Below are 25,418 nucleotides of genomic sequence, written 5' to 3' on the forward strand. Positions count from 1 at the left end.
GGGCCACAGCACTTGTAGAAGAATACACTCAGTATGTCTACAGATGGTAGATAAAAAATTATAGCACCAAGGAAAGGTTTGGTTTGTGGGGTTTAACGTCCCAAAGCGACTCAGGCTATGAGAGACGCTGTAGTGGAGGGCTCCGGAAATTTCGACCACCTGGGGTTCTAACATCGCACTAACGTCGCACAGCACATGGGCGCCTTGCTTTTCGCCTCCATTCAAAAGCGGCCGCCGAGGCCGGGATTCGATCCCGCGTCTTTGGGAGCAATAGTCGAGCGCCGTAACCACTGCGCCACCCCAAAGCTGAACTTGGTTCTTGCACATGCTATCAACAAAATGTACACCAAAGAGATGGTTATATCTCAAAACCACAGAAAAAATTAAGACTTGGACGGCTTTTCAGCAGTATGCTATCGAACATGAAGCAGTAAGAATGTGCACATTGATCCCTTGTGGCATATATCAAAATCATGACAGCGAGTGAAAATCTCAAGTGCAGGTGATCAAGTTGTTCCTGTCCGAGTTAATATAAATGTTGCACGTCCTCTTCCTTGTACTTGTTGATGTTCCTGCTGCGATTACCATTTGCAGGTGGCGTCAATGTCATGTGATCTGCACACACTACAAGCTGTAACGATCTTCAAAAAGAGCTGTCCATCTGCATAGCACTTCACATCTGATGTGGCCGTCCAGGGACAAGGCGTGGCCTCCCAGATTATACAAGCCTAGCAGAGAGGTTAATGATGTTGAATATGGCCCCAGGACTTCTCGCCCACATGATGACTCGGATCGGAAGTGCTGCAACGGCTGCACAAGGTCCACACGATCACCTGCAAATGTTTAGTGCCTAAATTATATGCAAATAAAATATCAAACACGCATGGCACAGGAACATTCAAAATCATCAAAGCTGCAAGCTATGCTGCGGTAAAGTGTAATCTATGAATGCAAGAAATGGTCAGTGCAAAACCTAAACCTAAGTGAACCATTTCCGTAACAGGTAAAGACGGCTTGGTGGCGGAAATTGTATTGTGACGGCTAACTTTTTCTTTCTTTTTTTTTTTTTTGCAATTAAAGGAACGACTTGTATCAGGCGATTTCACTTGTTTTTCCTTTCTCGGTCGTCGAAACCATTAACCAAGAAATCTTGACAACTACAAGCACACTCAATTCTTTTTTTTTTTAAGTTCGTGCAGTGTAGAGTAGTTGAAGAAAATTATAATGCGTCGTAGAAATATGCAGCTAAAAGCAACGCAAAATGCTGATTAAAAATATCGGATTCGCCGCATGCGTCCTGTGAGTATATTTCCCGCCTGCGTACAACTTGAATGCGAATGACACTGTATGAACAGTCACCTTTACAGGTTTTCCTATTGCGCTTACCTCTGTGATGCTCGACGTGCTGCACCATTTCCAGCAGATTGACTGCGTTGCCTTGCTGGTCGACACCCATCGAGAAGCCCGACACATTCCGGGAGGAGGAGGAGGAAAAACTTTATTTGCAGAAGAATTCGAGGCACGCAGGCCTCCTGGGTCTCCGCACGACCCCACTCACGATCTAAACGTTCATATTATGTTTATCCATGACGTATGCGGCCCGGCTGACGACGATCTTCTGCCTGGCCGGGTCCGCTGATCGCAGTGAGGTCTCCCAGTCCTCCCAGGTTCGGAGAGGCACCGGCCCGGCGGGGGGAGGAGACGCCGGGCAGGATAAAAGAATGTGGGTAAGAGTGGCCTTGGGGTGGGAGCACAAAGTGCATAGGGGGGATACCGGCTGAAATTTCGAAAGTAGAGCTGGTGTCGGTAGAGTTCGTGTCTGTAGACGACGCCAGATTGACTGTTCTCTGATAGTGAGGGATGGGTGGGGTGACGGATAGATGAGGCGCTCAGCGCGGGAGTTTGCGGTGAACTCAGCAAACGAGTGCATACGATCCTTCGAGAAATCCCCCATGAGGTCCGCCTGTGCCCGGTTTCTAGACCCTCGGGCTAAGGAGTCGGCAGCCTCGTTGCCGGGATTTCCCGAGTGCGCAGGCACCCAGATGAGCTCAATCCGTCGGGGGAGGTGGGAGGTGGGCATGTGCAGCAAGCGGTGCGCCGGAGGATGAACCCGGCCCCTGGCATAATTTAGAATGGCAGTTTTTGAATCACTGAGTATGTAACTGGCATCGGTGTATGCCAGAGCAATAGCTATAGCGGTCTCCTCGGCTTCTTCAGGGGTCGTGCCTGAAGGAAGCTCAATAGTTAAGGGGGAAATGTGGGGGTTGTGGACAACTGCAGTGGCTCCGCTCTCATCGCAGGCGGCATCTACCCAAACGGCATCGGGCTCATTCCCGTACCATTTGTGGAGCGCTGCCGCGCGCGCCTTCCTGCGACCTTGGTCATAGTGGGGGTGCATGTTCCGCGGTAATGGTTTGACATAGATTGAAGTGTAAATTTGGCTAGGGAGTGTTAATAGGGATGAATTGTTTGCAGGAATAGTGATGCCTAGCTTAGTGAGTATATGTCGCCCGGTAGTTGTAGCAGCTAATCTGAGGTATTGTGCTTGTAAATGGGCCTCTCGAAGTTCATGTATGGTATTATGGACTCCAAGTTCGAGTAGTCTCTCGTTACTAGTGCTTTTCGGTAATTTAAGTGCTGCCTTTGTTGCTTGCCGAATTAATGAGTCTATTTGGTGGACCTCACTGCATGATAGTTTGAGGTATGGTGTAGCATAAAGAATTCTGCTGAGGGTATAGGCGTGCACTACTCGAAGTGTGTCCGCCTCTCGAAGCCCATGTGCGCGTCCTGTCACCCTTTTTATGATTTGTGTGGTGTTTGCAACGGCCTTTTTGAGCCGCTTAATTGTGTCGATGTTCTTTCCATCCTGTTGCAGGTATAGTCCCAGAATGCGGATGGTATGAACCTGTGGTACTTGTCTTCCCTGAATTCGAATTTCTATGGGACTTTGGTAGGTCCGTCCTTTAGGGGGTATGATTAGTAATTCTGATTTTTCTGGGGAGCACTCTAATCCGATTGTTGCGGTAAGCTTGACTATCTTGTCTGCTGCTGTTTGTAGCGTGTCTTCGATTTCACCGTCTGATCCGTGTGTTGTCCAGAGTGTGATGTCATCGGCGTATATGGTGTGACCGAGGTGAGGGATTTTCTGTAGTTCTGCGGTTAAGGGGATAAGGGTAATGTTGAACAGAAACGGGGAAAGAACGGAGCCTTGCGGCGTCCCCACGTTGGCAAGCGTGTACGGTGAGGTGTGGAGATTGTCGATGTGAAGTGTGGCTGTCCTGTGCTGAAGGAAGGCTCTTATGTAGTTGTAAACCCTAGGACCAGTTTGAATGTTCGTGAGTGCCTGTAGGATTGCTGTGTGTTGTACATTATCAAACGCTTTTTTGAGATCTATTGCTAGTATCGCCTTAGTATGCGTTGGTATATGTGGGTCAAGCACTGCTGACGTTAGCTGCAGCATAGCGTCCTGCGTAGATAGACGGGGCCTGAAACCGAGCATTGAGTGCGGGTATTGGTCCGTGTCATCCATGTATGCAGTTAGCCGAGCTAGTATAACCTGTTCAAAGAGTTTTCCTAAGTTTGAGGTGAGCGATATTGGGCGCATATTCGCTGGGGAAATTGGCTTATTGGGTTTTGGTATGAGAATTACTTTCCCGTGTGTCCATTCTGCTGGGAGTGTCCCTTCTTCCCAGTGTTTGTTATAGAGGTCCGTTAGTTGCTCCAATGATTTATCATCTAGATTTCTTAGCGCCGCATTTGAAACCTGATCTTCGCCTGGCGTTGTGTTCTTGAGCTTGTGAAGTGCTGCCCGTATTTCTGACGTCGTTATTGCAGCATCTAATATATCATTTGGTCCTCCTGCATAGGAGGGAAGGGATTGTGGTTGACCCGGGGTGGTGTGCATATGCTTTAGAGTAGCTAGTAGGGCATCTGTGTCATCTCTGTGTTGATGGGTTAGTCTAGCTATTATGTTTCGTGTATATGTCTTGCTCTGGGTTGGGTCCAGAAGGTGCCGAAGTAGGTGCCATGCACGCTTTGTGGTGAGATTTCCTTTTAGCCCTTCACATATTTGTGTCCAATTCTGCTGAAACAATTGCGCTCCATAGTCTTCAATTTGGGTGGCCAGATCATTAATCTTCTGCTTAAGTTTGCGGTTGTGCTTCTGTGTGGCATACCGTTTATTTAAACTACGGTGGGCCTCAAGTAAATGCGCCATTCTGGCATCTAACGTTGGCACATCTTCGTTTGTATCAATGATCTGCGTATTATTTTCCTGGTCCTGAAGTAGTTGTCGCACCCATTGCCTTAATTCTATGTTGTCTTCAGCAGGGGTGTTTTGTCGTTGTTTTCGAAAATTTTCCCAGTTCACCAAACGATGCTTATATGTATTTGGCGTGCACTGTGGTCCCTCAAGGGTTAGGGCGATGATATAATGATCGCTGCCTAATGTGTGTCCGGTTCGTTCCCATTTCAGGTGCGGGATGTGTCTGCCGAGCGTGAGATCTGGGCTGGTATCCATAATACCAACTGTACCCTGTCTGGTGGGCATTTCAAAATCATTATGTACGGATAGCTGTGACTGCTGTATCTGATTGTACAGAACCTCTCCTCTGCTGTTTGTACGGCTGTATCCCCAATCAGCGTGTGCGCAGTTTAGGTCCCCCGCTATTAATAAAGGTGTTTTCTTGGCTTCCTTTGCTATTGTCCTAATTAGATTCGCGCAACGAGATGCGGGGCTACTAGGAGGGTTGTATATATTGGAGACTATTAATGATTCTTTAGTAACATCATTCGGTATAATTTCTACGGTAATGTGTGCTACCTCGTGTGTATAGTCGTGTATTGTGTGTCTGAGTGTGCGTCTGATGTAGGTTGTAACCACGGGCTTGTCCACGCTAGGTGCATGGTATGCTGTATATCCTGGTATGTTGAGTGCTATACGAGTTTCTTGTAGAAGTATAAGGTCTGGGGGTGACGAGTTGCTAGTAATGAGTTGAACTAGAGGATCCCGCTTTCGCTTAATGCTCCGGCAGTTCCAATGCCAGATTATTAGTGGGTTGTTGTTGCCCTTAAGAATTGGAGGATTAGCTGCCATCATGCTGCACTTGGGGTGCTACGGAGGGGGGTATGGGTGGTTGGATAGAGGGATAGCTTGGTGGGTGGATAGAGGGATGGCTTGGGAAGAGAGAAGTGGGGGATGGTTGGAGAGGGAGTGAGGATGAGCTGCCATCATGCTGCACTTGGGGTGCTACGGAGGGGGGTATTGGTGGTTGGATAGAGGGATGGCTTGGGAAGGAAGAAGTGGGGGATGGTTGGATGGGGAGTGTAGCCAATCTGGCGTCAACTACGTTCATTATGCGGGCAATTGCCCCCTCTACCATCGTTTCTACTTTAACAGTTAGATGGTCACAGAATGTGTTTAGCCGCGCCTCTAGCTGGGCCGTTAGGGTTTGGAATCGTTCTTTCATTTTTTGCTGGAAGAGTTCGAATTTTGCTTGAAATTTCGCCTCTAAGCGGGCTTCTAGTCCAGCTAGAGGATCGGTGTCGCTGTTTGACTCTATGCGTTTCTTTTTAGGCGGGGGAGTAGCAGGAGGGGATGGAGTTTGGGTGGTTAGGGGGGTGGTGGGAGGAGGAACATTTGAGTTGGTATCTGGGTGCAATGAAGGAGATAAGGTCGAGGATGAGTGGGAGAGGTGTTGCTGTAGGCGTCTTACCTCCTCCCTGAGCCGGGCCATCTCCTCCGCCTGACTGTCTGGAGTGCGGGCGACCCTTTCTGCCCACGTGATTCCCATGCGCTTCTCGTCAGCTGTGTCGTCTTGACGCGTCCGTCGTGAAGAGCGTTCTCTGGAAGCGCTTCCACTGAGGCGAGGCTGTCCAACGGAATCTCTGTGCCGGGGCCGTGTCACGCGTTGCTTTGCCTTGCACCATCCTGTTCCCGTTAAGTGTTCACCACCACACAGTATACACTGGGGGATGCAGAGTCCCTCATGGTCCGCTCCATGGTCGACGCCACATCTTGGGCATTTTGATTGCTTCGGATGCGGGCAAACATCGTAGCGATGACCCGGTTGCCGGCAGTTGGTGCAGCCCTCTGGCCTTGAACGGTATGGTGTACACAGGTGTACACCGCCAAAGTAAATTAGTTTCCGGGGAAGTGGGCCTTGTGCGAAAGTCACTAGAATAGACTTAGTGCGTCCCATACGACGAGCGGCTACGATGTCCGCATCTGGGTTTCGTCTTTGGAGATCTTGAACGATTTCTTGGTCTGCTTCGTTCCAAAAGGCATTCGTAATGACGCCTCGGACAGCGTCCGATGCTGGCGCTATGTACGCAGTGACTGCGTACTCCTTGCAGGCGTGCGTTATAATCTTCACCTGCGCCAGTTGAAGTGCGGCCTCTTTGCTTGTTGTGGCCATCGTGCAAGTGTTGTTACTTGGATGGATGCGTAGCTGGACATGATCTCCCAGTGGTGTGTTGGCTGCTGCACAAATACTTCGGAGCAGTTGCTGTGGCTGCACTGTGGGGAGATATAACCCTCCTTGTGAGCGGAAGATGACCTTGTATGCTTGATGAGGTAGTGGCGCTACTTGTCTGTTGCGGCGTTCAACAATCCTTGTGGCGCGCAACTGCGTTCCGTTGGGTTTGTACGTCGGTCTCCACGCGGACGCTGACGACGACGCGGGTCCCGCGTTGTCTGCTTGGTTGCGTGATGTTTCTTTTTTCTGGTAGGTACTGAGCACGTTAGTCCATTCTGAAGGATTAAAGTCTCCCTCTTTGAGGGTCTGACCCTCAACTTGCACTTGCATTGTGCACGGCGGTACGGTGGCAATCCAAAGCGCTAGGCTTAGCGCGGCGGCAGTGCCGCTTGAGTCGCTTTCGGACGGTTCTCGATATTCCGGGAGCTCGTCGCTCGGCCGAACGAATACATTTCGTGCCATTCAACATCAGAGGCGTTCACCACTGGCGATCACACTCGAAACACCTGTAGCTCAACAGTTCAACACTCCAAGCGCAGGGCAATTCTCGCCTCGGAGCTTGGAAAGCCGCCACACTACACTCCTCGTCAGATGACAGATCTGACTATACTGACGAGCTATCTTTCAAGACAATTTGACAGCATTGCTGTGCTGCAGCAAATCCTCGATCACTACTTGTAGACGACGAACGGCACGAAGACCACTCATAAGCGTACAAGTTCTTTTTTTTCCTCCATGTAAGCTATAGACAACTATAATATATATTCTAGTTCACTATAATTGGCACTATACTATAATGTAAGCGGGTGCGTTCCAATACCCCCTCGTAGACGTCTACTTAGACGGCTACGCGAGCAGCCGCCATCTTGGGACGCGTTCCAATTCTCGCGAAGCAGTCTCGCGAAGACGGCTTCGCCGAAGTCAACATCGATGCAGACTACTTTGCTGTCTAAACATGGCGGACAGAGCGCGTTTCGCGCTGAGCGAGTCGTGCGTGCGGTTGTTGCAGTAGTTGTACGGTGGTCGTGCTTTTTGCGAACGCCGGAGTATATGCATATGAACGATCTTTCAAACGTGAGTTGTTAAGTCAATGTATGCGCTAGCTAGAGGCTAATTTAGCTGTCTTTATGGTCGTGAGATTCATAGCACTGCAGATACTTTTACCGCGCTTAAGAGGAAAGCTGCGTTGGATGCTGTTGGTTTTTTTAACTTGACGAGTTTCTTCAGTTGTGATGTTATCGACGAACTCGTCACTTTCTGGGCACCTCGCCGAGAGTCAGGACGGCTGCTGTACGGCGCACGTGTGTGTTTCTATCTTGCTGTAGTAGCCGCAGCAAACTTCCGCGGATTTTCAGTTAATCTCGGAAGAACGAACTCGCCTGACGATGCCGACTTGTTGCGCATTGATTTTTTTATGCCTGTACATTATTAAAACGAGTTGTTTTCTTTGGTTTCCTCGTCTAGTGACTACAGACAACAGGTGTAACGGCACAGTTTTTCGTTTGCTGTAGCCGGTTATCACCTTTCGTCCGTAATCCCCTCAAGTTTACAGTATTTTGCATGTTTTCATTCTTACAGCTGTGTGAATGAGACATCTGAGAAGCATGTACACTTCAGCATCAGTAATAAAAAAGGAAAAACGGACTAACGTTCTCTTCCGTCAATTCGTGATAGGGCTCATTGCGTGAGAAGTAGGTCTGCTACAAGTTAACCTATTAATAGTCTATCTACGTTGTGGCGATTACACATGTAATATTGTTGCTGGAAAAAATCGGCGAACCGTTAAAAACGTGATTTTTACCTGTATTATCATAAATCTTTAAAGAAAACAGCGTTATAATAGTTGTTAAAACGGTTTAGTTCAACCTTTATGCCGCGAGGTGACGCTAGGCGTAAACAGGTAGACGCGTTCCAATACGCGAACCTGTAGACGTCTACGAAGCAGTCTTGCTAGACGTCTCAGAATTGGAAAGCACCCCATGCATGGTAGAAGAACATGCCTACCTCCACGCATAGAGTTAATACAAAGACTCTAGAGGGAAACCTGCCCGTTCACCCAATGCATTCGAGGAGTGACCGCGTGATTGCCGCCATTATCACACTGTTCATTGGTTGCCAGATGAATTTTACTTGCTAAATCTGGCACATGAAGATGGTTTGAAGCTGGCAACTTGGATCGTGGGAAGATGGCGGCGTGCAGCTAACCGACGGCGGGCGGCTACTGGTGCTGTAAACAACGGCAGAATCGTCGCGTGTGGAGCATTTCTTGTGATATGTTGCGTCGCGTACCTACTGTAACATCACATAGCTGTCCTGATTCTTCTGAGTTGTTATCGCAAGGCCGGCTATCCCTGCGATTGTTTCGCGCTTCGCACGCATTTCGTCCGTCGAGCGCACATGCATCTCCTCTGTGCCCGATCACCTGAAAATATGTCAGAAATTTGCTTTGGCGCAAGACGACGACCACAGTATATTAAAAAAAAAAAACGGTGACGAATTTCACAGCAACGGCCCTTGGTCTATCCGGGATGGCTAGTGCTGCATACAGTAAATGTCAAAGGGTGCTCGTGTGTGTTTACTGTTGATCTGCTACGTCTGCTCGCAAACATGGTTTCCAATTGTTCTATATCATTCCTTTATGGCCAAGAAGGTGCCTGAAAGATTATATAATATGCTTGAAACTTGAAAACAATGTATAGAAATTTCCTACAGTTGTGTTATCGGCAGCGGTTTTTAAAACTTTTGTTCAAACCTTTGTTCCTTTTTGACGCAGTGAGTAGAAACTGTGCTGGCCACAATGATAAATTTGATGATGGCGGCGAACCAGTGAGAACCTCGTTTCCCTGCCCAGCTTTCCCTCTAGTATAGTGCCTAGAATATACTGGCTAGTGTGCCGTGCGGAGGGCTCTCTCAATGGGAGGAGGTGTCCGCGCCGGCGATGCCTTCCAACTTTGGCCGCCAGGGGCGCTGCTCATCGTAAAGGTGCCGTAAGATCAAAAAACAGCGCGGCTACTTGGGACAAACAGAGAAGGGAGAATAACGGACAAGCGCTGACTAACAACTGAAGTTTATTCGAAAAAAGCACAGGTAATATACACTTTTTTTCTTCATGCCGTCGACGCCGTCGGCCGCCGGCGCGCCCTTGATTTGCCGCAGCTGCGCTGGCCGAGCCATCAGTGGGTTCGAGCGCTTTGGACGCGTCTACGCTGTTTCATTGTTTTAGTCGTTCTGTTTCTTGCATTCATATGAGATAATTAAATTTGCAACGACTAATGATGCTAAAAATAAAGCATCAGGGCAGGGAAAAGACATGTTTCGTGTCGCTTTGTCGGAGTGGCTACCGCTCGAATCAGGACTAGGTTTCTATGTTCGGTGTGCCATCGGACCCTGCGCAGCTTGCGTAGTGGAAGCGGCTGATTAAAAGACAGGACCGCAAGTTGACTTCAACGTGTGTTGTCTGCGAAAAATATTTTGAGGAGAGCTACATCAAGAGAACGTTCAAAGTGACAGTAAACGGCATCGTCAACGAGCTCGCTATAGAGATAGACCACGAATTAATCCTGAAACCGTGCCAATGCTATTCGACCATTATCCGAACTATCTTCTGCCTAAGAAGACATCTAAAAGAAAGTTGAGGAACCTTTGTGACCAACCGGCCGCTAAACGACAAAAAACGCAGTGCCGTAATGCCAGTGGTGCAGACGACAGCCATGCACGCACCGTCAAGGATGTTTGACAATGCTTCCAAGGAGCTGGCAGCAGCTAGAAGAGCCGAGCGAGAACTCATGCCCGCAGCAGCAGACGTGCAGCTTTGAGCATCGGGATCCGTTTGACTCAGTTTACATACCTGCAACTTAGACCAAATTAACCGAAGCACATGCTGGATCTGTAGCCTACGCGCGTTATCGAGCCTTAAAAAAAAAAAAAAATCTTTGTCACTTTGTACATAGAAAAAGTGATAACTTTTGGAAGCCTGAACGCAGTTCTGTGGACACTACAGTGTATACTCTCGGAAAAGAAAAAAACAAGCGCGTGCAATACAACAATATCTAAAGCTGAAGATAGAGCTATATAGGCAGAGTGCACTGGAGGGTCTTTGTTCCGAATGTGGCCTGCAACCAGCTGATTCAGGAAGCACATATCATTCATGGGAATATATTTTGCAGAAAAAGTGTCGCTTGACCGTCAACTCTGAAGGGGTTAGCTGCGCTTAATGCAAATACCAGCGGAGGCTTACACAAGATGCGCAGAAAGAAGGAAAAAGCATGCAACTAGCCAAATAAATGCTGCAACATTTCTCGCGCTCTGAGAAGAGCTAAGAGAAAACTGGCATGGAGCGCAGAACAAGTGGCTGTATTGAAAGCGCAAAATGAGGAGCTAATAAGTGAGTCTGTGGTTAAAGCTTTTTTTTCTTTTTTTTAAATCCCGCGCGTGACCTAGACAATTGTGACCGTACAACAACCGCTCGGCTGCTGAAACCGCGAAGCCGAAACTGGTGAAGAAAGTAAAATTCATTATAAATTACTTAGCGGTGGTAAGCGAGAAACCACGTGGAGAATTACAGGAATATCTAGCGCATCATTAGCAAGTGAAAAAAAAAATACCACCAAAAATTGGTATCAGACTACTTTAAAATTATTGCGGTGTCATATGTGCGGCCTTTCTCCAAAACCTTTAGCGGTTCATTTCTATATTTTTACTTGTTTATTGTTGCTGCGACTTTTTGCTCAAATTTTACTATATTGTAGACTTTGTAAAAAAAAAAAAAGAATCAGTGATACAATCACCACTTTTGTTTCTTGTCTTTCCTTCTGTTACAAAAAAAAAGCGCACCGCATAATAATCATTTATGTATGAAGCAACAATTAAGTGACTTCCTAATAAAACAAATGAATAAAGAGTAAGAACAGATTCAGACTGCTTGTGTTTATTGTCGAATGCGATCTTTGAAAACATAAAAAGCGCCCTTCTTTTCTGTAGCATATATGTGACGCTATAAAACGTCACTAACCTATCACCTATATCACCTTAGCAATAAGCATGACTGAATTGCAGAAACGTCGACGTAAACTATCCGAAAGCATGAGGCCCGTATTGACGTTCGTAGCACTTGACTGCGGCATCGCGATATACCATGGACCATAAGAAAAGACCGAAGAGTAAATAAAATTCAAAGTTGGATTAATGAACAGTGTAAAATATTAAGGGCATTTTCTGATACCTGTGTCACACGGACAATAACAGTCGTCGTCGATCCGTTCCGGGTTAGATCGCGATTGAGAATATAGTTGCCATAATTCGGGACAACCACCTGGATATGAGCTGACTGAGCGCTCACTCAGAAGGAAGATAGATACGATACGCAACATCCGCGATCGCGATGCGTGGATCGCAATCGAGTGGCTCTAGATCAAATAAAATCGTCATCGGAATATTTCATAGCAATATATATTGAATCCGGCCCGGACTCGATCGTTTAATCAAAGACTAACAAACTATTGCAACCAACGTGTCAACTTTAGGTGGTTTTCTCAAATTTCTTCTCTCGCTGGATATCAGGAAGTCAATATGTGTTCTGCTTAAGACCTTATCCGGTTCAGCTGAATAAATAAAACAGATATATAGCAGACATGGACCAGACAGTATTTGTTAAACGCTTCCTCGAGCGCTATTTGAGCGTATAATTTTCTCCGCACAGTACTAGGACGGTATGAATGTCTTCCACCAAGACTGTTTTTAGACACAAAGTGCGCTTAAACGGTCGAGAGACAGGTTTCATAGTGAAAAGCGCAGCGCGCTATCCGGACCTATATGCCGCCTATGCTGCCGAGGCCGCAAACGCGGAGCGATAGCACCTTAGCTATTGGTAGCGCCGCCCCACGGTGGTAGCGGGAAGGCATCACCGCGGCGGACACGCCAGCGCGCGCCCTTGGCACACTAGCCAGTATATTCTAGGCACTATACCTCAACGTTAATAGAACTAAGATCAGTTGCCAAACTGAGAGCTGTTTCGCGGCGCCGCCACCGCTGGCTGCTTTTAGTGGCGCTGCTGTTCTACCAGGCTCTCGTCGACCCGAACGTGGGTTGAACACGTGCAGTGCGGGCAGCATGAGTACAGTGCGTTCCCGACTCGGCTGCTGCAGTGATCGTTTTTTGTGCTACCTGTGCTAGCATGCAAAGTTGAAGGGGCTACAGTAACCATGCCGACGTGCTGCGTGCCGGGCTGTGCGAGCGGTTACAAGAGCGACAACACTGACAACACAGCGAGGCGTTTTTTTCTCGGCTCCGCGTGACGCGGATCTTTGTGCGACATGGGACCGCGCGATTCCGCGTGTTGACAGGAAACTTTCTGACAAATCACGTGTGTGCGATCTTCATTTCTACGATGAAGACATACTGAAGACGTACAGTCATATCATTAATGGCAAGGAAGTAAAAATCGATAGGGGCAAATGGAACCTCGCTGAAGGATGTGTACCGAAGGTTTTCCCTAACTGAAAAGCGCTCACTTGTCCCTGGAGTGCTCAAGCACCCTTCAAGCTCCCTGACTGAACTGGTGACTGGCATCAAGTCAGTGGTCGAGCGACAAACAAAGACAGAAAAAGTTTTTGGAAATCTGTTCTGGTTAATTGTTGACCTGCTTTTGAGCAGGAAGCTACCCCGAATAGGTTGTAGCCTGCACAGTTCACTGTGCAAGTGGTGAAGTTTTATTTGGTAATGCGGATGCATTTTTACACACGATTCCTATCCGAGAGGAGCAATGTGAGTAGTCAGGTTAAAAATGCAAGGAAGAAGTCTCGCCTGCTGTAATTTGTGCATTCAGTAAAGTGTGAAAACGTGCTGTGAATAAAATGTAAAATTACATTTACTTTGATTAGTCTTTGATTAAACGATCGAGTCCGGGCCGGATTCAATATATATTGCTATGAAATATTCCGATGACGATTTTATTTGATCTAGAGCCACTCGATTGCGATCCACGCATCGCGATCGCGGATGTTGCGTATCGTATCTATCTTCCTTCTGAGTGAGCGCTCAGTCAGCTCATATCCAGGTGGTTGTCCCGAATTATGGCAACTATATTCTCAATCGCGATCTAACCCGGAACGGATCGACGACGACTGTTATTGTCCGTGTGACACAGGTATCAGAAAATGCCCTTAATATTTTACACTGTTCATTAATCCAACTTTGAATTTTATTTACTCTTCGGTCTTTTCTTATGGTCCATGGTATATCGCGATGCCGCAGTCAAGTGCTACGAACGTCAATACGGGCCTCATGCTTTCGGATAGTTTACGTCGACGTTTCTGCAATTCAGTCATGCTTATTGCTAAGGTGATATAGGTGATAGGTTAGTGACGTTTTATAGCGTCACATATATGCTACAGAAAAGAAGGGCGCTTTTTATGTTTTCAAAGATCGCATTCGACAATAAACACAAGCAGTCTGAATCTGTTCTTACTCTTTATTCATTTGTTTTATTAGGAAGTCACTTAATTGTTGCTTCATACATAAATGATTATTATGCGGTGCGCTTTTTTTTGTAACAGAAGGAAAGACAAGAAACAAAAGTGGTGATTGTATCACTGATTCTTTTTTTTTTTTACAAAGTCTACAATATAGTAAAATTTGAGCAAAAAGTCGCAGCAACAATAAACAAGTAAAAATATAGAAATGAACCGCTAAAGGTTTTGGAGAAAGGCCGCACATACGACACCGCAATAATTTTAAAGTAGTCTGATACCAATTTTTGGTGGTATTTTTTTTTTTTTTTCACTTGCTAATGATGCGCTAGATATTCCTGTAATTCTCCACGTGGTTTCTCGCTTACCACCGCTAAGTAATTTATAATGAATTTTACTTTTTTCACCAGTTTCGGCTTCGCGGTTTCAGCAGCCGAGCGGTTGTTGTACGGTCACAATTGTCTAGGTCACGCGCGGGATTTAAAAAAAAAAAAAAAAAGCTTTAACCACAGACTCACTTATTAGCTCCTCATTTTGCGCTTTCAATACAGCCACTTGTTCTGCGCTCCATGCCAGTTTTCTCTTAGCTCTTCTCAGAGCGCGAGAAATGTTGCAGCATTTATTTGGCTAGTTGCATGCTTTTTCCTTCTTTCTGCGCATCTTGTGTAAGCCTCCGCTGGTATTTGCATTAAGCGCAGCTAACCCCTTCAGAGTTGACGGTCAAGCGACACTTTTTCTGCAAAATATATTCCCATGAATGATATGTGCTTCCTGAATCAGCTGGTTGCAGGCCACATTCGGAACAAAGACCCTCCAGTGCACTCTGCCTATATAGCTCTATCTTCAGCTTTAGATATTGTTGTATTGCACGCGCTTGTTTTTTTCTTTTCCGAGAGTATACACTGTAGTGTCCACAGAACTGCGTTCAGGCTTCCAAAAGTTATCACTTTTTCTATGTACAAAGTGACAAAGTTTTTTTTTTTTTTTTTTTTTTTTAAGGCTCGATAACGCGCGTAGGCTACAGATCCAGCATGTGCTTCGGTTAATTTGGTCTAAGTTGCAGGTATGTAAACTGAGTCAAACGGATCCCGATGCTCAAAGCTGCACGTCTGCTGCTGCGGGCATGAGTTCTCGCTCGGCTCTTCTAGCTGCTGCCAGCTCCTTGGAAGCATTGTCAAACATCCTTGACGGTGCGTGCATGGCTGTCGTCTGCACCACTGGCATTACGGCACTGCGTTTTTTGTCGTTTAGCGGCCGGTTGGTCACAAAGGTTCCTCAACTTTCTTTTAGATGTCTTCTTAGGCAGAAGATAGTTCGGATAATGGTCGAATAGCATTGGCACGGTTTCAGGATTAATTCGTGGTCTATCTCTATAGCGAGCTCGTTGACGATGCCGTTTACTGTCACTTTGAACGTTCTCTTGATGTAGCTCTCCTCAAAATATTTTTCGCAGACAACACACGTTGAAGTCAACTTGCGGTCCTGTCTTTTAATCAGCCGCTTCCACTACGCAAGCTGCGCAGGGTCCGATGGCACACCGAACATAGAAACCTAGTCCTGATTCGAGCGGTAGCCACTCCGACAAAGCGACACGAAACATGTCTTTTCCCTGCCCTGATGCTTTATTTTTAGCATCATTAGTCGTTGCAAATTTAATTATCTCATATGAATGCAAGAAACAGAACGACTAAAACAATAAAACAGCGTAGACGCGTCCAAAGCGCTCGAACCCACTGATGGCTCGGCCAGCGCAGCTGCGGCAAATCAAGGGCGCGCCGGCGGCCGACGGCGTCGACGGCATGAAGAAAAAAAGTGTATATTACGTGTGCTTTTTTCGAATAAACTTCAGTTGTTAGTCAGCGCTTGTCCGTTATTCTCCCTTCTCTGTTTGTCCCAAGTAGCCGCGCTGTTTTTTGATCTTACGGCACCTTTACGATGAGCAGCGCCCCTGGCGGCCAAAGTTGGAAGGCATCGCCGGCGCGGACACCTCCTCCCATTGAGAGAGCCCTCCGCACGGCACACTAGCCAGTATATTCTAGGCACTATACTAGAGGGAAAGCTGGGCAGGGAAACGAGGTTCTCACTGGTTCGCCGCCATCATCAAATTTATCATTGTGGCCAGCACAGTTTCTACTCACTGCGTCAAAAAGGAACAAAGGTTTGAACAAAAGTTTTAAAAACCGCTGCCGATAACACAACTGTAGGAAATTTCTATACATTGTTTTCAAGTTTCAAGCATATTATATAATCTTTCAGGCACCTTCTTGGCCATAAAGGAATGATATAGAACAATTGGAAACCATGTTTGCGAGCAGACGTAGCAGATCAACAGTAAACACACACGAGCACCCTTTGACATTTACTGTATGCAGCACTAGCCATCCCGGATAGACCAAGGGCCGTTGCTGTGAAATTCGTCACCGTTTTTTTTTTAATATACTGTGGTCGTCGTCTTGCGCCAAAGCAAATTTCTGACATATTTTCAGGTGATCGGGCACAGAGGAGATGCACGTGCGCTCGACGGACGAAATGCGTGCGAAGCGCGAAACAATCGCAGGGATAGCCGGCCTTGCGATAACAACTCAGAAGAATCAGGACAGCTATGTGATGTTACAGTAGGTACGCGACGCAACATATCACAAGAAATGCTCCACACGCGACGATTCTGCCGTTGTTTACAGCACCAGTAGCCGCCCGCCGTCGGTTAGCTGCACGCCGCCATCTTCCCACGATCCAAGTTGCCAGCTTCAAACCATCTTCATGTGCCAGATTTAGCAAGTAAAATTCATCTGGCAACCAATGAACAGTGTGATAATGGCGGCAATCACGCGGTCACTCCTCGAATGCATTGGGTGAACGGGCAGCTTTCCCTCTAGAGTCTTTGTATTAACTCTATGCGTGGAGGTAGGCATGTTCTTCTACCATGCATGGGGTGCTTTCCAATTCTGAGACGTCTAGCAAGACTGCTTCGTAGACGTCTACAGGTTCGCGTATTGGAACGCGTCTACCTGTTTACGCCTAGCGTCACCTCGCGGCATAAAGGTTGAACTAAACCGTTTTAACAACTATTATAACGCTGTTTTCTTTAAAGATTTATGATAATACAGGTAAAAATCACGTTTTTAACGGTTCGCCGATTTTTTCCAGCAACAATATTACATGTGTAATCGCCACAACGTAGATAGACTATTAATAGGTTAACTTGTAGCAGACCTACTTCTCACGCAATGAGCCCTATCACGAATTGACGGAAGAGAACGTTAGTCCGTTTTTCCTTTTTTATTACTGATGCTGAAGTGTACATGCTTCTCAGATGTCTCATTCACACAGCTGTAAGAATGAAAACATGCAAAATACTGTAAACTTGAGGGGATTACGGACGAAAGGTGATAACCGGCTACAGCAAACGAAAAACTGTGCCGTTACACCTGTTGTCTGTAGTCACTAGACGAGGAAACCAAAGAAAACAACTCGTTTTAATAACCCAGACGGCCATAGACGTCCGACGGTCGACCGACGGACGTCCTTTTTCGGACCTTCGGACATCCGACGGAAGTCCGGTTATGTTCGATATACGTACAGCGGACGTCCGTCGGACTATCGTTCGTGGATCCGGATCGCGTCCCACGGACGTCCGTCGGGCAGCCGGAGGCGGACATTCGAACGTTTCCCGGAACATGCTTGCAGGGCCCGCTATTGGTGTAAAAACTTGCCAATAACATTCGTGTAAAGCTCAGCAAGCATGTGCCATGGAAATTTCAGTCACATACTAGTGCTCAATGCCTTTGTCGTGAGAGTAAAGCAGACAATAGAATATGCAACAGGTTCAAGTTTCCTGTTGTCTGCTTTACTTTCACACACAAAGCACTGAACAGTAGTGTGCAGTTAAAACTTCCATCAAAGAGGCACATATGCTAGCTGAGCTTTACACAAATGCACCATTCCTGAAAACATGCTAAGTGCATAGGCATACCAGCATGCGTGGTTGTAAAAACAGCATTTTTTTTTGCTTTATTGCAAAAACTGCATGCATAAATAGTCTACACTAAAAAATATCGATGTTAAGGAATGGCATGGTAAAATGCAGGCCAACTGGAGTATTAAGAATCTGCTTGAATAATTTTTTTTAATTATCCTTGGCCGTGACAGCTCTTCCCTTGGGGAGGTGGTGGAGGAAAAGGTATTTATTGAAACCTAATATTTCGGAATTAGCGAGGAGATGATCGAGTTCTCTGTGGGCGGCCTCCGCAGGCCGGGATTCCAGGAGCAGTTACTATCCTGTGCATTTGCTCGATCAGCTGTTGCTGGTCTTTCAGGCCTAAGATGGAAAGAGCAGGCTGGGCTCCTCCTGCAATAGAAGGGAAAATGAAATTCAAGTTATCTGTGCTGAACTTTGATTACACATCTCCAAGGGCAACTGCCAGTTTCTCTCAATTGCTTTTTCCAGGTGGCACTGTACGCATGCATCTCCATTCAGAACTGTCACATACTATATAGAAAGGTCATATAACTGCAGCAAAACCCATGCAGAATAACAAAAGATACAAACGTAGTTTGACCAGAACCTGGCATTCAGTATTTTAATGTTTTTATGTCGTCTTTTTGAACATGCCACTCTGACCAAACATGGCATGTTATGCTTGCTGCTATGCGCCCTCAGCAATGCCCAAGACATGGAGTGCACATGCAGAGAAACTAAGCATAAAGGACGCTGTATATGAACATAAAGCACAGCCAGAGCTTTGCAGTATTACACAGGTACGCATTGGCGGCAGAAACCTGCATTTTGAGCGGTTTAACAGGCAGATTTCTAAAGTCATTGTTCCTGCTCTGAAAAGAAGTGATCAATAATAACATCATTTAAAATTGTTACCTTTTTGTTCTGTAAACTGCACATTTCGCTGGTTTCCATGTGCCCTCTACCGAAGACATTCCCTGGGCGTGTCGGGGGTATATCGACATCAACATCTAGGCTGCAAGCGTCTAGAAAGCATCTCCTTAGAGCAGCTGCGACGAAGTAATTTATCTGATAACATGCAAGCTGCTGCAGCAGAATAAAGATAGACATTTGACATGAGGCTAAAGCCCAATGTGGATGCATAGCCCGCGGCAGTGATTGCGCAGTGTTCATGCTTCTACAAGAGTTCAAAGTAAAGTTAAAAGTAAAGGTATTTGTTTACCCACAGCGCTATATGTGACATTAAAATAGCAAGGCTTATAGTCACACAAAACACAAAAAGCTGACAACCACAAGCTCCTGATGTATTACCGGCAGCATGCAGCATGGATGTTAGTTACTGAAATATGGCTGCACAATTCTGGCAACCAGCTGTGCATGTATGTCATGGATTTCTCAACTACGCACAACAAATTACAAAAAAAAAATAATGGTATTTATAAATGGAGCCAGCTGTTCACAAGAAACACTGTAGCTTATTTATGGGGAAGGTAGTGGGCGCCAAAGAAACTGCCCCTGTAAAGGCGCCTAATTTGCCCCTATGTAATATCGGGGACAAGTGTGTGGACTACACAAACTGCAATCAAAGCACATAACTTTCACATCGACCAGGAAACTCGGATCATACTTGTCGATGTGAAAGTTGAACGTTAGTTCTTTCATGTGTGCAAGAGAAATAAGGTCACAATTCGTTTACATCGCGATTCTAGTCCAAAATCTACACATACTGTCCAGAGACTTTCACCCCCGCAGTATAAGCCACCACTTGGGTAAGAGATTAGTAAAAGAAGTGTATAAAAGACATTAGTGCTGTTGGACAGCCATAGCTATAAAAATGGTATTGACATTGGAGTACTGCCTTAAGGCGGGGCCTAGGGCATTACAAAAGCAAGAGTTAGTGTCCGCTGGTCCTCATTTGAACGAACAAAAAGAGGGGGGGGGGGAAGAAATCTACCTCAACTACATGTTGTGAGTGACACCAAGCCGCAGTTAGTATTAAAGATATCACACAGTTTTGTGGAAGATTTGGGAGCGCTTTGCTGCTTTCTTACAGGATTGGACAAAAGAGCTCACTATCTTCAGAAAGGCACGTTATATAGAAATGAAAATAGTGAATTTACTGCATCTGGCCACAACAACTTGCACACGGAGAGGAAGATGAACTGAAAATTTTATACATGAATGTACGTATTTACAACAGGTGAAACAATGACCATGATCTATGCCGAAGAGGAAGGAGATCAAAATTTAGCTCAGAACGAGTTCTCCAGGCCGCGGGGCTGTTTCATTAACTTCGGGACTCCGCCCACATTTCTCATCCCCAATGACAACGAACTCACACATGACTGGCTAACAAACATTTTGGCATGTCTTTCCACTTTCATAAGTTCTTCACCCTCTCCCTAATACAAGCAATGCAAAAGGGACAACAAATTCGTTTCACAACAAACAGAATTTAGAGAATGGACCTCGAAATGATTGGCTCACTAGGTCACATGCCAAACTCTCTCCCCTAGGAAAAAAAAAAATTAGAACCCATCAAAACGGCGTCCCACGTGCGCAACCATTGCCCAAAGCTTGCATCCTTGGCGGCTCCTTTTACAGGGCAATTATTGCAATTATTGGCGTCCGAGTCAGCACCATTGCGGACCAAATCAGAAGAGCCAACCCACATCCTCCCGCTCCGCATCATACCGTCACTGTTACACACTTGCCCTTTTTCAACGCCGCCATCTCCCACCATTATTGACATCCAGGGTTGGAATCCTCAACGAGACCCCACTCAGCGCGCCTGCACTGAATAATTGTCACTTTTATGGGCTCCCCAATAAGGAAGCGGGCCGTACACCCTTCAACCTGACAGTGTTTTTTCTTTGAACGATAAGCAGTTCTTCCAAAACAGGTGCTCGTTTCAAAGCTGTGCTGCCTCCGGGTGATGGGTCCAGTCAGCGTACTAAGGACCCCTTAGCACGCTTAGTACTAAGGACCCCTTAGTTGTATACTGTTCGTCAGTTCAGTTCAGGCGTTCAGTCGTGTCCGACTCTTCGTGACCCTGTGGACCATGTCACGCCACGCTTTCCGGTCTCTCACTATTTTCTTAACATCACATAGCTTCATCTGCAATGCCTCGAGAATGCCATCTAACCATCGCGTTCGCTGCCTACCCCTTCTCCGGCGACCCTCAACCTTTCCCAACATCAAATCTTTCTCCAGCGACTCCTCTCGTCTCATCAGATGACCAAAGTAGCTGAGCTTTAACTTTAGAATTTGACCCTCCAATGAGCAGTCAGGGTTTATGGTCGACAATATCGACTGATTTGATCTTCTGGCAGTCCAAGGAACTCTTAAGAGTCTTCGCCAGCACCACAATTCAAACGCGTCAATTCTTCGGCGGTCAGCCTTTTTCACAGTCCAACTAAAGCTCCTTAAATAAAAATGAGCCCCCTACATGACACAGCAACGAGAACAAACTGCCTGTCCCCGCGTCTTCGAGTGCGACAGCAAAGTCCTCGGAAGAGGGGACTTCTTTCCCTCTCTGCCTACGTTTCCGTTAAGCACTATAGCTGCTGTAGCTGCCTCTCTGTGCGCGTCTCTCCGCCTCCTGTCCGAGGGCAAGTGGGAGACGGCCGCAGCTGGGCATTGAACAGGTGACTCAAAAAGAGCAGACTAATAATGGTGCCTAGCATACCCACCGATACCTTACAGAAATCATTAAAGAAATGAAAGCAACACATCAGATAACGCTACAATGTTTCTAAGTGCAAAGTCGACAACTCCAAGTCATATAAATATATGTACATCTCCGCACATTAACTAGACAGAAACAGTGCAGAGTAAACTAATAATTCAGTGTCTAGCAACACTATTAAAACGGGATAAAGGCCACGGGGGGCTGCGATTATTAGTACCGTTTTGCCTTTAAACTACAATAACATACTTGTTGCAAGCTTAAAATCAAAGATTCACACCTGTCCCACCCACAGCAATGGAACACACATCTGACTCAAGTCTGCAGAGAAAGAGCAAGCTAGACTATTGCAGATGCACCCTTGGTTATTTTTCTGGTATTTCTGAGGGTGAAGAATCTGACTTGTCAGTAGCATGTATATGAATAAGAATCCTATGACAGTAAATGCATCAGATTTTCTGGAGTGGCTTTTTTTTGCTGACCACATATGAGGTGAGCTATAATTTATCCAACTTGGCCTAGGTTTATTCTATGAATAACAAAGCTATAGCAGGTACACAGTCGTCCACTCAGGCTGAACATGCGAGTGCGTGGCATGCACTTTTTGAGATGCCACTGCATCCATCGCAGCTGCACACCGTAGCGAAGAGGCAGACAGCGTGAAGTACCAGCCTCTAGTCCCTCTACCACCACTGGGGTCCCAAACTAGGGACCCCTTGTTTTTGTCAGGACAGGCCCCCTCAGGGTCAGCTAGTGAGTAACCTCCTGTATTTGTATCTGATGGCAATGTTTTCCACCACCACCCATAATACGCAGCTGCGCATCATAGCAGATGTGAAGCAACAGTTCCTGGTCCTTTTACGCATAAGCTACTTTGCCTTGATGCATGCCTGCGCACGATAGTAAAGAGGCAGACGACATGACGCAGCAGCTCATGGTACCTTTACACATGAGCCCCCCCCACTGTACTTCAATATGCACCATAGCAAATATACAGACTACGCCACACAGCAGCTCCTGGTCCCTCTATGCATAAGCCACTTAGCATCAATGCACGGCTGTGCACTGTAGTAAAGAGGCGAAGAACGTTAAGCAGCAGCTCCTGGTCCCTCTACACATCAGCCATTGTGCCTCGATGTGCATCTGCACACCGTAACAAACAGCCAGATGTGACAAAGAAGCTCCTGGTTTCTCTACACATAAACCACTTTGCCTCAATGCACGTCTGCACACCGGAGCAAAGAGGCAGATGATGTGAAGCTGGAGCGGCTAGTCCCTCTACGCACAAGCCACTTAGCCTTGATGCATGGCTGCGACGGATGCATTGCTATTTTGCAAACTGCATGCCACACATTCCCATTCAAGCTAAGAGTGGACGACTGTGTAAACGTAAAATACTGGTTATTTACTTCTCCCTCCTCCAGTCACCGAACGGACAATGACAAAAAGTAACATGGTGGACAATGTAAAAAGAATTTGCTGCATAAAGTTTGTTGAAACCAGTTCTACATCCTACATGTAAACAAGCTAAAACCTTAATGTCGAAGGGATGTCCTGTGTGTTTAAAATCATCACGCTCAAACAACTTCAACACTGACAATCATGATTCAATATTAATAATATAGATAATGATACTATACTCACTTTTAGCCATACCAAAGAAATGAGAATGCAAAGGGATGTTGCTGTTTTTCCCCCGTGGATGACAGTTTTCCATGTTCAAAGTGCTGCTTCCTGTTGGCTTACGAAATCGGCTACAGCAAATGGCATCTGAAAAATTTTTGGAAGCCTCATGCTAGTCTTCAACGAGAAAAACATTGCCATACAGAAGCAGAACACAAATACTTTTACAACACACTAAAAGCACCAACTGCGGTGCTGTTTTTAGGATGACTAGGTAGAGGTTTTGCTGTAGCAAGCCAAATGTTAGCCTTCAATAAGGAAAGCATTCCCATACAGAAACAGAACACAAAAACTTTTACAACACATAAAAAGCATCAATTGCACAAATGCTTGTAAGATGACCAGGTACAGGTTTCTGCTATAGCCCACATCATGTGACCAGCGGTTATCAGAAGCCTTGTATGTGAGCATGATGCCCTAGATTCAATTTATGGCTATCACTGTATTAACAAGCATGGGTTTAAAGCTACTTTAATATGATAATCTAAGAACATGGTAAGAGCTTTCAGTGCGAGACATAAGCTCAGTATCATGCACTATAAGGTGCTGCATGGCTCTAGTGTAGCTTTGGCATTATCTTGCTGTCAATAATGCAATGAAGTTCTGAGGAGCCTTTGAATATCTGTAAGGACAAAGCAACAACAATTTTGTTTTCATCTCACTTTTGCTCAACTCGTTTGTTTTTTTTGTTTGTTTTTTCTTTTGAGCCCGCGGCTTGCATGGCCTCCCAGTATGCCTGTTTTGCATAAAAGAAGGCGTTGCAGGCACCAGAGCTCACAGCCCAACTGTGTCGCGGCGGCGGTATGTCAAATTCCTGCCAGAACCGCGCAGAACAACGGGTCAAGAAAAAGACAAGTGCTGACTTTTTTTTTTCTCTCATCTTCTTGTCCGGTTGTTCTGCGCGGTTCGGTCCCACATGCATAACCAACATGCGCAAGGTGCTGTCCTGGTTTGTCAAAGCTGAAGAAGAGTACTAAACCTTTAGTTATTTAGTAGCTACAGCCGTTCCTTCTAGAAACTGTAGTTGCCGTAAAGCTCGAGAGAAAGATGAGCGGCTGTCCATAAAAAAAAAAAAAAAAAAAAAAAAAAAAAAAAAACGCGCGACGTTTTCACAAGTGTAGGCATGTCGCACGATAGGCTCGCGGAGTGCAAAAGTTTTCTCGTATAGTTTTTACAACTCAGCACGTTGCGCATGGTTAACAAATTAACTCCTTTAAAGCTCGGGCAGGCACTCCTTTATCAGAGACAGAGAAGTTGCGCGGCTTACTGGCGCAGCGTCCAGTAATGCCGAGAAAGATGGCCCTCAGACTTGAGGCTGCAATTTAGTTAGTCGGCGCGGAGCCATCCTGTCAGTCTCGCCTAAAACACTCGACCGTTCGGCTGCTGTACAGAGCCGTTTCCTTATCCAAAAGCTCAGCACCATCGGTGCATCGAAAAGTTCCACTAAAGAAACAAAAGTTCGGTGAAATACTTACTTTGGAATCGGCGGGTGAACAAAGTGTGCCAGCCGCACCAAGCCACAGCAAAAACAATGCTAGCAGTGCATTACAGTCGTAGGTATTTGTAACTGCGCAGAAAATGCAGAACACGGAAACGTGAAGCCATCTTCCATGACTAAACTTCAACTTGTCAGGTGGATTGGATTGGCTCATTTCAGATTTTTTTGAGGATAGGTTCGGTTTCGTTCTTTTTGAGCTTGCTGCTTGCTGCGTCTATTCAGCCACTGATTAAAATTTCACTGAAGCATCATGATAGAAAAATGTTTAATGGTCATTTAACTTTTCATCAAAAATTTTTGATGGAAGAATTCAACGATGAAACATGCGGAAAATAAAAAAAAAGCTGTTTAATGGAAACGCTTTCTATCGCATCGATTCGCTCTGGCATCATATAATGGACTTGACGGCATTACTGATTTATACGCAGTTCAGATGAGCACGACGACTACAAACTATATCATAGCTGTGTAAAAGCAAATCCAGTGGCGGACGTACGGCGGCTGTCCGCTGGGCGAACGGATTCGACCATCCGCTTTCGTACGTACGCCGGAATTCCGGCGGACGTCCGAAATCGGCCGCCGAGTTGAGGCCGAGTTCGGTTGTCCGTCGGACGTCAGTGGCCGTCTGGGAATGTACAGGCACAAAAAA

The 25,418-nt window shown here is 46.2% G+C and overlaps 3 long non-coding RNA genes across 5 annotated transcripts in view; 2 read left to right on the top strand and 1 right to left on the bottom strand.

The window, feature by feature from the left end:
- Positions 1 to 732, top strand: part of LOC146171916 (uncharacterized) — a 55,736-nt gene extending 55,004 nt beyond the window's left edge. The window contains exon 4 of the long non-coding RNA XR_014702667.1: positions 595 to 732. This is a non-coding gene — a long non-coding RNA (uncharacterized LOC146171916). The remainder of the gene's footprint in view (positions 1 to 594) is intronic.
- A 751-nt stretch (positions 733 to 1,483) lies between these two features.
- Positions 1,484 to 4,690, top strand: LOC146171918 (uncharacterized). 3 transcript variants are annotated; one of them, XR_014702661.1, is made up of 3 exons: positions 1,484 to 1,723; positions 2,876 to 2,897; positions 4,475 to 4,690. It is a non-coding gene; the product is annotated as an uncharacterized LOC146171918 (long non-coding RNA). The 3 variants fall into 3 exon arrangements; XR_014702664.1 differs by lacking the exon at positions 2,876 to 2,897; XR_014702663.1 differs by lacking the exon at positions 2,876 to 2,897 and having other exon boundaries at positions 1,488 to 1,727.
- Positions 4,691 to 17,945: 13,255 nt separating this feature from the next.
- LOC146171919 (uncharacterized) lies at positions 17,946 to 24,897 on the bottom strand. The gene is made up of 3 exons (XR_014702678.1): positions 24,747 to 24,897; positions 23,233 to 23,358; positions 17,946 to 18,290 (listed from the first exon to the last, which is right to left on the bottom strand). It is a non-coding gene; the product is annotated as an uncharacterized LOC146171919 (long non-coding RNA).
- Between the last annotated feature and the right edge of the window lie 521 nt (positions 24,898 to 25,418).

The sequence above is a fragment of the Amblyomma maculatum genome, unplaced genomic scaffold, assembly GCF_055883805.1.
Source record: "Amblyomma maculatum isolate TAMU_Amacu unplaced genomic scaffold, ASM5588380v1 scaffold_15, whole genome shotgun sequence".
Classification (NCBI taxonomy): domain Eukaryota; kingdom Metazoa; phylum Arthropoda; class Arachnida; order Ixodida; family Ixodidae; genus Amblyomma; species Amblyomma maculatum.